The sequence below is a fragment of the Bidens hawaiensis genome, unplaced genomic scaffold (genome assembly GCF_021521415.1).
Source record: "Bidens hawaiensis isolate Kalapana, Puna unplaced genomic scaffold, B.hawaiensis_p1.1 tig00025175_1, whole genome shotgun sequence".
Classification (NCBI taxonomy): domain Eukaryota; kingdom Viridiplantae; phylum Streptophyta; class Magnoliopsida; order Asterales; family Asteraceae; genus Bidens; species Bidens hawaiensis.
Window position 1 is genome coordinate 83,858 of NW_027494001.1, and position 11,280 is coordinate 95,137.

The 11,280-nt window shown below is 37.6% G+C and overlaps 1 pseudogene across 1 annotated transcript; it reads left to right on the top strand.

The window, feature by feature from the left end:
• Positions 1-6,845: 6,845 nt before the first annotated feature.
• LOC143570919 (arogenate dehydrogenase 2, chloroplastic pseudogene) lies at positions 6,846-9,286 on the top strand (annotated as a pseudogene). The gene is made up of 2 exons (XR_013142018.1): positions 6,846-8,017; positions 9,080-9,286. The product of XR_013142018.1 is annotated as an arogenate dehydrogenase 2, chloroplastic pseudogene (transcript).
• The last annotated feature ends 1,994 nt before the right edge of the window (positions 9,287-11,280 follow it).

Consider the following 11,280-nt stretch of genomic DNA (forward strand, 5'->3'; position numbering starts at 1 on the left):
AAAATTTGCCCCTCCTCTCCTAACTCAAACGACTATTTTCTAAAAATAAAAAAAAAATCAATAAACCTTAACCCAACACATTTTCTTACAACTATTTCACATCAAATATCATCCAAAAAACATTTTTTTTGTTATCTCAGTACTAATTAAAAAGTGGCAGTGACACTAGGCTATACACTAAAAAATATGGGTAGAAACACCGTCAGTGAGTCGAGGCCTCAAGATCTCCCACAATTTGATCCGCTCAAAATGCTAATTTTTTCGTCATCTTAATGTTGAAAAGATGGAAAGACTACAATGAGCATGTAGTACTCTTCTTCCTCACAATCGGGTAGGGACGGAAAAACTACAAACAATACCACTGCTTTTGCCGAAATGAACCATATTAACAAAACATGATTTAATGATAGAAAACGACACGGGAAACAAAAGATCACCTTATGGAGGAAAAAAGATATGAAATACCATTTTTTACTGACTTCTTCTTAATGGACGTAGGCCTTCATCAGGGTCATCTTTGACCCGTTTCTTTTTGCAGTAGTCTTAGACGAGTTGTCAAAGTCGATTTAGGAGACTGTCCTGTGGTGCATGATGTTCGCAGGCAATATTGTGCTAGTTGCTGAGAGAAAACAAGATCTTAACTTGAAGCTTGAGGAGTGGCGAGTAGCTCTAGAAAGGAATTGTTTAAGGATTAGTCGCTCTTAGACCTAATATCTACATTGTGACTTTGGTGGGGTAAACAACGATGAGGAGGTCCAAATTACCATCGAAGACCAAGTGGTTCTGCAGTTAACGAAGTTCAAGTATATTTGTTCGTCTTGTCCAGAGCTATGGGGATTTAGATAGTGACGTAACCCACCGCGTCCAGGCGGGATGATGCAGATATAGAGAAGCTACATGAGTGTGTGACAGAGGAAATTTCTATAGGGTTGCAGTTAGACCTACTATGTTATATGGAACATATTGTTGCCCATAAAGAAGGCACATGCGCGTAAACTGGAGGTGGCGGAGATGAGAATGCTAAGGTGGATATGTGGCACACAAGGTTAGACCGAGTAAGAAATGATGTTTTTTCAGGAGAGATTAGGAATGGCTTGAATACCAGATAAGATAAAGATTTGGAGATGGTTTGGACATGTGAAGAGAAAATACGACAACACCTATTAGATGTGTAGAAAACATTACTATAGAGGGGATGAGGGGTAGAGGCTGACCCAATTTAACTTGGAAAGAGAGAATTAGACATGATTTGATAGACTGTCACCTCTCCAAGGACATGGTTGAGGATATGAATTCTTTGAGACGTAGAATTAATGTTACAGACTTTTAGGAGAAATATATAGTTCTTGGTTAAAATTAGGTACTAGGGACTTGGCTCAACCGTTTCTTTAGAGCTAAATGATATTGTTGTAGTATTTTCTAAAATTATTATTTTATTTCCGATTATTCATTACTATTATCACTATATTTATTTATCTATTTATTACTACGACCATTGCTGTTATTATTAATACCCATTTTTATTTTATTTATTATTATTATTATTATTATTATTATTACTACTACTAACTGTTGCTACTACTGCATAAAGGTGTAGTGTTGAACGTGACATTTCTTTTATTCAGTTTTATACACATGATTTTGAGTTGGGTATCTTTTAGGAAACAATCTCTTTATTTTTCGAGATAAAGGTAACGTTTGCGTGCATTCCACCTTCCCAAAATCTGTTAATAGCTTAGCTATTGGTGAGATTTTGCTGGGCATGCTTATTTGTTTGTTTGTTACTTGTGGAGATGCTTACGGGGAAACAAATCAGTTATGATAATGAAGTTTAACGTTGGATGATTGATTGGCCAAAAATTGAAATATTCTGGCCCTAGTTGGACTAGATGGGGATCAAGCCAGATGTGGGAGACTATGGCGACAAAGATCATTCAAGTAGCAAAAGAGACTATCGGGTTACAACAGAAAAGACAAACAGACACAAGGTATCACACCTCGACCAAAGGCGGCGGAACATGCCGGGGTGCAACGGATTGCCCATGAACACAAGACACTATTAAAGTGACAATATTTAAACAACTAATTAATTTCATTCAGTCACCAAAAGTAGCACATCTTGTTCATACAAAATAACGTCAAATATAAGAATTTAATTGTTCATTATTTTAGTAACCTAACAATCTCAAAATAAGATAGTATTTTCAAATTTCAATCAACTAATAATCAAACCTGTAACACTGCATAAAATAATATTTTTCAACACGTATGTTAGTGAGAAATTTCATAGTTTTTGAGTATATATAATATGAGGCAAAATCAACAAACGTATATGAGACTATAAATAAAAGCATCAATTGCGGTATATAAATCATAAGTAAATGAGGATCCTTTCTAATTGGTAACAACCGACATACTCGGATAATGAGGCCATATTCTACTAGCACAAGGCTAAAGTAGTTTGGGAAGTGAATGATCATACTTATTGAGGCTCAACAACAACATCAAAATAAACACTCGTGCACGTAAAACATATGAAACATACAACACACAATAGTGCAAGTATTCAAGCATAATACACCCTAAAGTTTGTGGTTTGAGGATCGAGTATTATAAATCATTCTTGTTTTGAATAAGTATGCATGTTACCCCCAAAGTGTAAAAAGGAAAACGGGGGATGAAATGCACTCACATGAAATAAGTAACTTGAAGGATAGTTTGCGATAAAATGGGAGAAGGATAAGTTCAACGGGCAAGACCTAGATTAAAAAGGGTCTTGAGTTATTAGATGGTTTTAAAAGCTTTAAAATAAAATAACTTGACAAGTAAAATATATAACTAAAGTTTGAAGGTTAAAAGGTAAATACATAAGAATTAAAGTAATGGTTTTAGAAAAGTAAGTTTACTCGAAGTCAGCTCTCGGTATTCCATTCATTAGTTTTTACTTAACCTTTGTTAAGTAAATATTTGGGTATAATTGCAATATTGCAAAGTTAAATAGATACCAAAACGAGATTTTAAGGGTGTTCGGATTTGTTGGCTCGAGTCTTGATAATTGGTCAAGCTCGAAGCCGAGATTCCAAAATGTTATGAGATAACTCAATGAAATCAAAAGAAGCTTAACCAAGTGTGTAGTTCTATTAAGAAGAACCTCGACGTCCGTTAAGCGAGTGTTTGGTTTTGTCGGTCCAAACTTGTTATAAGATCAAGTTAGATCCAACATACCAAGTGTTTTGAGAAAACAATATAAAATAAGTTTATAAAATAGTTTTGGAGAAAATATGAGATTCGGTGGCTCAAAACACACTAGTGTGTCTTAAGCGAGTGAACTCGGTTTAGTTCGGTCTTGTTTCGGTCCTTGACTCGAAATAAAACCGAGGATGGTTACCACATACCCAATACCATGGAACTTTATTAAAATAACTTATAAATGATAGTACTCAAGTTTACATACAACATGTTAAAATAAAGTGTTTAAATAAAAGCTCGGTTTCGGTTCGGTCCTTAACTCATAATAAAACCGAGGATGGTTGCCACATATTCAATACCATAGAAATCATTAAAATTAACTTAAAAATAATAATACTCAAATCTTTCATACAATATGTTAACAATAAAGTATTAAACAAAAGTTCGGTTTTGGTTCGGCTCTTGACACGGGATGAAACCGAAAATGGTGGCCACATACCCAATACCATTGAACTATTAAAAATGATTTGGAAACTAAAAGTAAGTAAGGACTAAACAATATTAATAAGCATAAACAAAATTAAAGTATTTATCAAGGACTATAATAGTCCTCCATGTAGCCTTGCCTTGTAGCACGACACTTCAACCGACCATGGCCGGAGAAGTGAAAGCCGAATGAAACAAGGGGTGTATATTATATATATGTTGTAACATCAAGCTTTTAAGTAACAAGAATTAGTTAGAAAAAAAGATTAGTATTAGTTTGACCTTGAAGAGTCAAACTAAATGAACTTGAGTAATGGATACTTGGATCTTAGATTGAAAGAGAATTTGGAGAAAAAAGAGCAACCAAAATGGTGCATGGGACATTGCTTTTATAGTGGAAAAAGTAAGGGTTGCCCATAAGGGTTATCCATTAGTTTAAAACACCCCTTTAGCTTTGGTTGTTTGGTGATTTGGGTCCCTGAAGTTCGTTTTTAATAATAAAATGGTGTTTTCTTGATCCGACTATTGTGAAACATAAATGAAACATAAAACCCAATATTTTATTAATAACGAAGAATCCGAAAGACAAAATGGGCCAGGTTTCAAATACAAAAACAAAAACAAGTTAAACCAAAAATGACGAATGTCACACAAGGAGTCTTGGTGGTGGAATAAGGACGTGCAAGACAAGATAAAGTGTAAACAAGAAAGTTTTAGTTAGCTTTTGATGTGCACGAACGAGGAGGAGCGAGTGGGATTGAGGGAGGCCTATAAAAATGCAAAAATAGAGGCGAAGAAGGCGGTGTCGGAAGCTAAGAACATAGCCTATAAATGGATGTACGAACATCTTGTGACAAAAGAGGGGGATCATCTTATGTTTAGTATTGCCAAAGCAAGGGAACGTTGGAGGCAATATCTTAGGGTAGTGAAGTTTATAAAGGGAGAGGATGGACAAGTATTATTCAAAGAGCTTGGCATAAAATTGAGACGGAAACGTACTTCCATAATCTTTTCAATAGCGGCAGGGCAGATCAAGAAGCAAATGACAACACAACAACAACAAAGGAATAATGGCTACTATTGTTGTATCACACCGTAATAGGTGAAAATTGCACTTAGGAAGTTGGGAAAGGCTAAGACAGTTAGCCCATATAAACATACCCATAAAAGGCGTGGATGAGTCCGGTAGAGGAAGGAGTTATGTAGGTAACTGCTTTGTTCAATACCATATGCAAAATCAGTGAGATGCCAGGTCAATGGCTTCATCATATGTGACATTCATCACATAGCATTGTCATATCCATCAGAAGACCCTTTTGCAACATACTATTTTGATTCTTGAATTTATTAGTCTCACCATTTTTGTTGTTTCTTTCTAGGCACTCTTTCTTCAAGTAAGTCACATACATAACATTTTCTTTTGGTTGTTCTTGACTTGGATCTTGACTGACCTTTTGATTTTGAAAATCTTTGTTCTTATCTGCCTCTTTGGTGCTTCATTTGTGGTTGCTCCGTTTGCAAACAAGCCATCACTTGTATCTTCTTGGACATCATTTTTTTTGTTCAGCTCTTTAGAATTCTTGGCAGCAGGACCTCTTCAGTGGACAAAGATTCTCTGCCATACATAAGCGTGTCCACGAAATGTTCATAATCCAATTTTAACATCTATATTTTCAAGTTCTAACACTAACTTGTTGAACTCGTTAATGAGATCTTTAAGAGTCTTCCCATTAGCCATATGAAACGTGTATAACCTTTTCTTGAGACACAATATGTTGGCTAATGACTTAGGCATGTACAGTCTCTCAAGCTTTGCCCATATTCGAGTGACTATTGCCTCTTTTGAGACTTCTCATAAAATCACCAAGAGACAAATAATTGCACTGTGAGCCTTCTCCATCATGTCCTTATCTTTCTCATTCCGCCGGTAAATTCGCTTCTCCGGCAAGAGCATCAACCAAACCCTGATGAACTAACGTGGCTCTCATCTTCACACGCCACAAACCGAAATCGTTGTTCCCATCGAACTTCTCCAGATCAATTTTGGTAGACACCATTCTTGATCTATCGGATTCTTCATGGATTACACTAATTCTTTTGGATCGAGAGCCAACAAAGCTTTGATACCAATTGTAAACAATTACACCCAAGAACTATGAATTAACAAAAACCGAACGAAGATTTCTTATTACGATCATGAAACGAATACGAATACAAAAGGATTTGGAGAAAAGAATATTGATTTGAAAGATCCAAAAGAAACCCTAATTTGATCCATTTATCCATCCCCAATTAAGTCGTTAACAACTAATTAACCATCCGAACTTTCACCCTGACACTTTTAGCCCTCCAACTTCTACACACTTAACAATCTATGAACAAACTTCACAATATATGAAAAAAAATGTCAAAACTAGTCCCTTATAGAAAAATAACTAATTATTGACTAACGTTTAACATAATCATGAGTTTACTTAACCACTGAAGCTTCTAGGTCGCTACAATAAATCTTAGAAAAAGTCATCTTTGATGTGACATAAACTGAGATTTGCCGTATAGCACAAATGTCGAAATGACATGACAAAAGTAGATAGCAAGTTATACTAAAATGGTATTACTTGTCAAAACATGTTGAAAGAAGAGTTGAGCATTTCTCTTTTAGAAGCTTAAACTTCCTAAGAGAAGCTTCACATTGCCTTTAAAATGAGGACTTCACCAACAATATTTTCATTCAATCTTATCCTATTCTCTCTACTCCTCTTCATACTTACTCTCTTATCACCTCTTACCCGTATCAAATAATTGATTCTCACGTCAGAGGCTGATCACAGAAGACCCCCTCCTACAGTGAAACTAACCGATCGTTCTATTTTATTTTTTAGTAGTTTAGAAAACTCTATTATTGTCATACTCTTGACTTATCATATCCTCATTGTCGCTATACTCGTTATAACAATAGGGGTTGGAAAGTTCGTTTTGGTGTTGACTACTTTGGTGAAAAACACATCTCTCTATAATCATAATCTTAAAAATAAATCAAAAAATAATAAATTAAAACCACACCCGCATGTCTTAAAAACATTTTCGATCCTCCACACCTAAATTAAAATAAAAATAAAACCTTTCAACCCCTCTTCTTCTTATTATTATTATTCCGCCGTAAACCCCAAAACCCTCGCCGGAAAATGCTCTCCATCTCTCCGGCCACCACCACCACTCCCACCACCCACCACCACCACCACCACCACCACCACCTCCACTCCACCCACCACCTAACCCCTCACCGCCTCCAACCACCACCACCCCACCGCCGCACCCCAACCCTCCGCCTCCACCGCACCCAAACCTCCGCCATCGACGCCGCCCAACCCTTCGACTACGAATCCAAACTCAACACCCACTTCACCAAATCCAAAACCCTCAAAATCGCCATCGTTGGCTTCGGCAATTTCGGCCAATTCTTAGCCAAAACCCTCGTCCGTCAAGGCCACACTGTTCTCGCTTATTCAAGATCCGATTACTCAAAACCAGCCCGTGATCTCGGTGTCACCTTCTTCACTAACCCAGATGACCTCTGTGAAGAACACCCAGAAGTCATATTATTATGCACTTCAATATTATCCACCGATAAAGTCTTAAAGTCTCTACCTTTACAACGATTAAAACGAAGCACTTTGTTCGTCGACGTGTTGTCGGTTAAAGAATTCGCGAAGGATTTGTTCTTGCAAACGTTACCGGCGGAATTCGATATATTATGTACCCACCCGATGTTCGGGCCGGAGAGCGGGAAGGACGGGTGGACCGGGTTACCGTTTGTGTATGATAAGGTTCGGATTGGGAACGAGGAGAGTAGAGTTTCGAGGTGTGAGAAGTTTTTGGACGCGTTTGCGAGGGAAGGGTGTGTGATGCGGGAGATGACGTGTGCGGAGCACGATATGCACGCGGCGGAGTCGCAGTTTATAACGCATACGGTCGGGCGGGTGTTGGAGAAGCTGGGGTTGGATAGTACGCCGATTAATACGAAGGGGTATGAGCGGTTGTTGGATTTGGTGGAGAATACGTCGAGTGATAGTTTCGAGTTGTATTATGGGTTGTTTATGTATAATAAGAATGCGATGGAGCAGTTGGAGCGGTTGGATTTGGCGTTTGAGGCGTTGAAGAAGGAGTTGTTTGGGCATTTGCATGATGTGTTGAGGAAGCAGTTGTTTGGGAAGCGGGAACGGGCGGTTGGGATTTTGCAGCAGCCGCCGGCGTTGTCGAAGTTGCCATCTAATGGGAATGGGGGGTTTGTGTTGCCACCGGGTTCGACGGATTTGAAATGGGGTTCTGGTACTAGTTGATGGTATGTTTATCTTACTGTTTCTTTTTCTTGTTAATCTAGTTGTTGTGTAATATGCATTGATAGTCTTTATGTAGTGCAATATGTATGTTAATGAGCCTTTTTTTGGTGAGTATTAGCAATAAGAAAGTTCAAATATTTGGTGATTTGTGAAATGCCTAAAATACCCTTTGCGTTAAAGAAAACGAAGGAATCTTGTGTGTTGAAACTGAAGCTTCGGATTAATATTTAGTATTGATAATTGATAAGGGTGGCAATTCTTGATATGACAGAAAATAAATCTGGTTTTGGGTTGTCATAGATAAGCTGTTTAGTAAAGATGTTGTGTTCGGGTTAATCTGTTTAAGTGGTTTAATTATAGGGTTTGTGTTCGGATTGACATGTTTAACCCGTTTAATTAAGAAGGTTGACAGTTTATGACTGTCAGACTGTGTAACTAGTTTGTAACAAATGGCCAAACCGTTTGTTCTGTTTAGATAGATGGGTTAATTGGGCTGTGCTCGGGTTACACAAATTTTAATGTGTCAAGGTTAGGACTGGTGTCTTTTGCACAAACGAATATATTGGTTTTGATTTTCAGATATTACAGGTTGTATCTTATTTGGCATGTTTAACCTGTTTACTTAAACGGTTTGTGTGTGGATCGGCATGTTTAACCCGTTCAACTCATTTGTTGCAAACCGGCAACCTGTTTAACAAGTTTACAATTTGATTACTTCCCTTTTCTGACTCGTCAATCTGGTTACAACATGCCAACCTGTTTGACCCGTTAAGATAAATGAATTAAACTAGTCGTGTTTAGGTTACACAAATTTAGGTGTGTCCAAGTTAGGGTTGATGTCCTTGACAGTTGACACAAATATATATATATGGGTCATGGTTGAATTCAATGATTCAACCCTACTCGTTACCCCACTGACCGACACGATTAACATTCTATATTAATAGGGATATTTATCTTTAAATTCTTTGTTAAGTAGGATATTATGCTATTTTATCAGATAATGGATGTTTTATTTATGTAACTTACATTTACTAATGTTTGTATTGTTATGTCTTATGAAGGCTTAGAGCTGTTATGCTGTGCTATATGTAACATGTCAGCTTATGAGGCAGGGGATATGCTAAAGGCATCACCATGTTTCTTCACTTGTATGATGCTGTAATTTTTGGTCTTTAGTTATTTATTTATTTATTGTATTTTGAGTTGTGGTGGTATTTTGTTTAGAAGAATTTGCAATTGCAGTAGCAGGTAGTGTTAACCTAAACCATTTCTTTTAATGATGTGCTTATTCATAAACCTGGAAATCAATAATGAGATTGTTTTTATATAGCTCCATACTTCTTTTTGAATTTAGATATGGGCTTCTGTTGATGATACTAGTGTTTAGAGGTGGTCAAACCGGGTTTTTTTCTAGAACCGGGTAGGAACCCGTTTCGGGTTTGGTCAACAAATGTCAAGAACTGAGTTGGGTAGGAACTGGTTTCAGGTATGTTCTGGTTTTTGACCGGATCTTAACGGTTTTGCCCGGGTTGGGTCCTGGTTTTGACCAGGGAGAGTTGGAACCGGTTTTAGGGAGAAACTCAAATATGGTTTGTACCTGTGGGTCGGGTAGAAGCGGGCTGGTTTCGGGTAGGGTTCGATCCCGGGTACAGGTTCAGGGAAAAATCCAATACCAGGTCGTACCCGCGGGTCGGGTACGGGTAGGAACCGATTCTGGGTCGGGTCGAGTCTGGAACGAGGTATTTTATGCACCTCTAGCTAATTGTACACATACTATACCTCCGAATATTCTGTCCCCGTGGTTTATACATATTTGTGTTCAAATATTCAAAAATCTATTTTTGAATTATGGAGATTTGATACAATAACAACTATAATTCTATGAACACTTGATGTCTTTATATCCAACCATAAAAAAAACTCAACACATCATAAGTTCTGATAAGGAGCTTATTCAAGTTGAACAAGGCTCAAACTTTGACATAACTTAAGTTATGAGTGGATCTATGGGGCTCATGACCAGTGGACGAAAATGTCTTGGCAAGAGGGATCATGTGCGAACCTCTCGGCTGCCATACCCAAAATTCTACCATTTAGGGGCTAATTTTGTCAATCAAGTGTTATCCTACTATTTTGCAAGCTTTAAATCCTTTCCGTATTTATCTCCTCTACTCACAACTACAAAAATTTGAAAATGAATATGGCGGAACAATAATATTACATAAAAATCACTACATATTCTATCTTCTCCACTTTTAACACGCTAAACCACTCCCTACATTATAAAAACTCCACTCACAAAAAAAATAAAATTTAGGACATGATAAATGTCCCGCATGCTCTATTACACGGAGTAATGTAGTTCGCTTGTATCTATATCGAGCCCCTTAAGGTCCACCAGTGAATCTATGTGGCCCTTCATAGTAAACATCTCCAGAAGTCTGTACATTACAAGGTTTTAAACACTATGAGCGATTCGAGTAGGTTATTATAAATAATCACGCAATAATGGAGGCTAAGCGAAGCATTTAATTATGAATGAACTTACGACATATATCTCCCACTTGTTGTAAACGCCTCATTATGAATTGCAGGGATATACTTCTCATACTCCTCCAACATTGTTAGCACCTTTGATTCACAATCCACATCATCAACCATTTCAATACAAGAGTTTGCAATGTGACTCAACAACATTTTTCCTCGTTGAAGCAAGAAATCATCGATCTTTTGGACTTCGTGTTCATAGAAGATTAGTCTTCCCGTCAGCACCTCAGCGAGTACAACTGTAAACCAATAGAGATTGGTCTGCAGTGCAAGGGGCTCTGACAGAATGATCATTATTCCGACGAATGCAATTACATAAACACATGACAAGCTAAAATAATTATTCAAAATGAAGTAACTTACTAAACCCAAGAAAATAAGCATGATCATGAAGACTATCATTGTTGTTCGGTAAAATAACCATGTACTAATTTCGTTATGTCGTAATCTGAAAGCTTTGCGGTAAAATCCTGCAAAATTTTGGTGTAGAGGTAGGGTATGAAACCCACCATGCGACTAAGTATCACCAAATATAGACGCTGGACAGAACACCAAGCGCCACAACAGCGCCATCGTGGGGCGTAATACATGGCGCGGAGAGTGTAGTCCAATATTCCCTCTCCTGATACCTCGGGAACAGTAAGGCAGAGGTCCCACCAGCATGGGACAAAAAGATGGTGACCCACATAGGGATAAACACCAAACCAATGGGGAT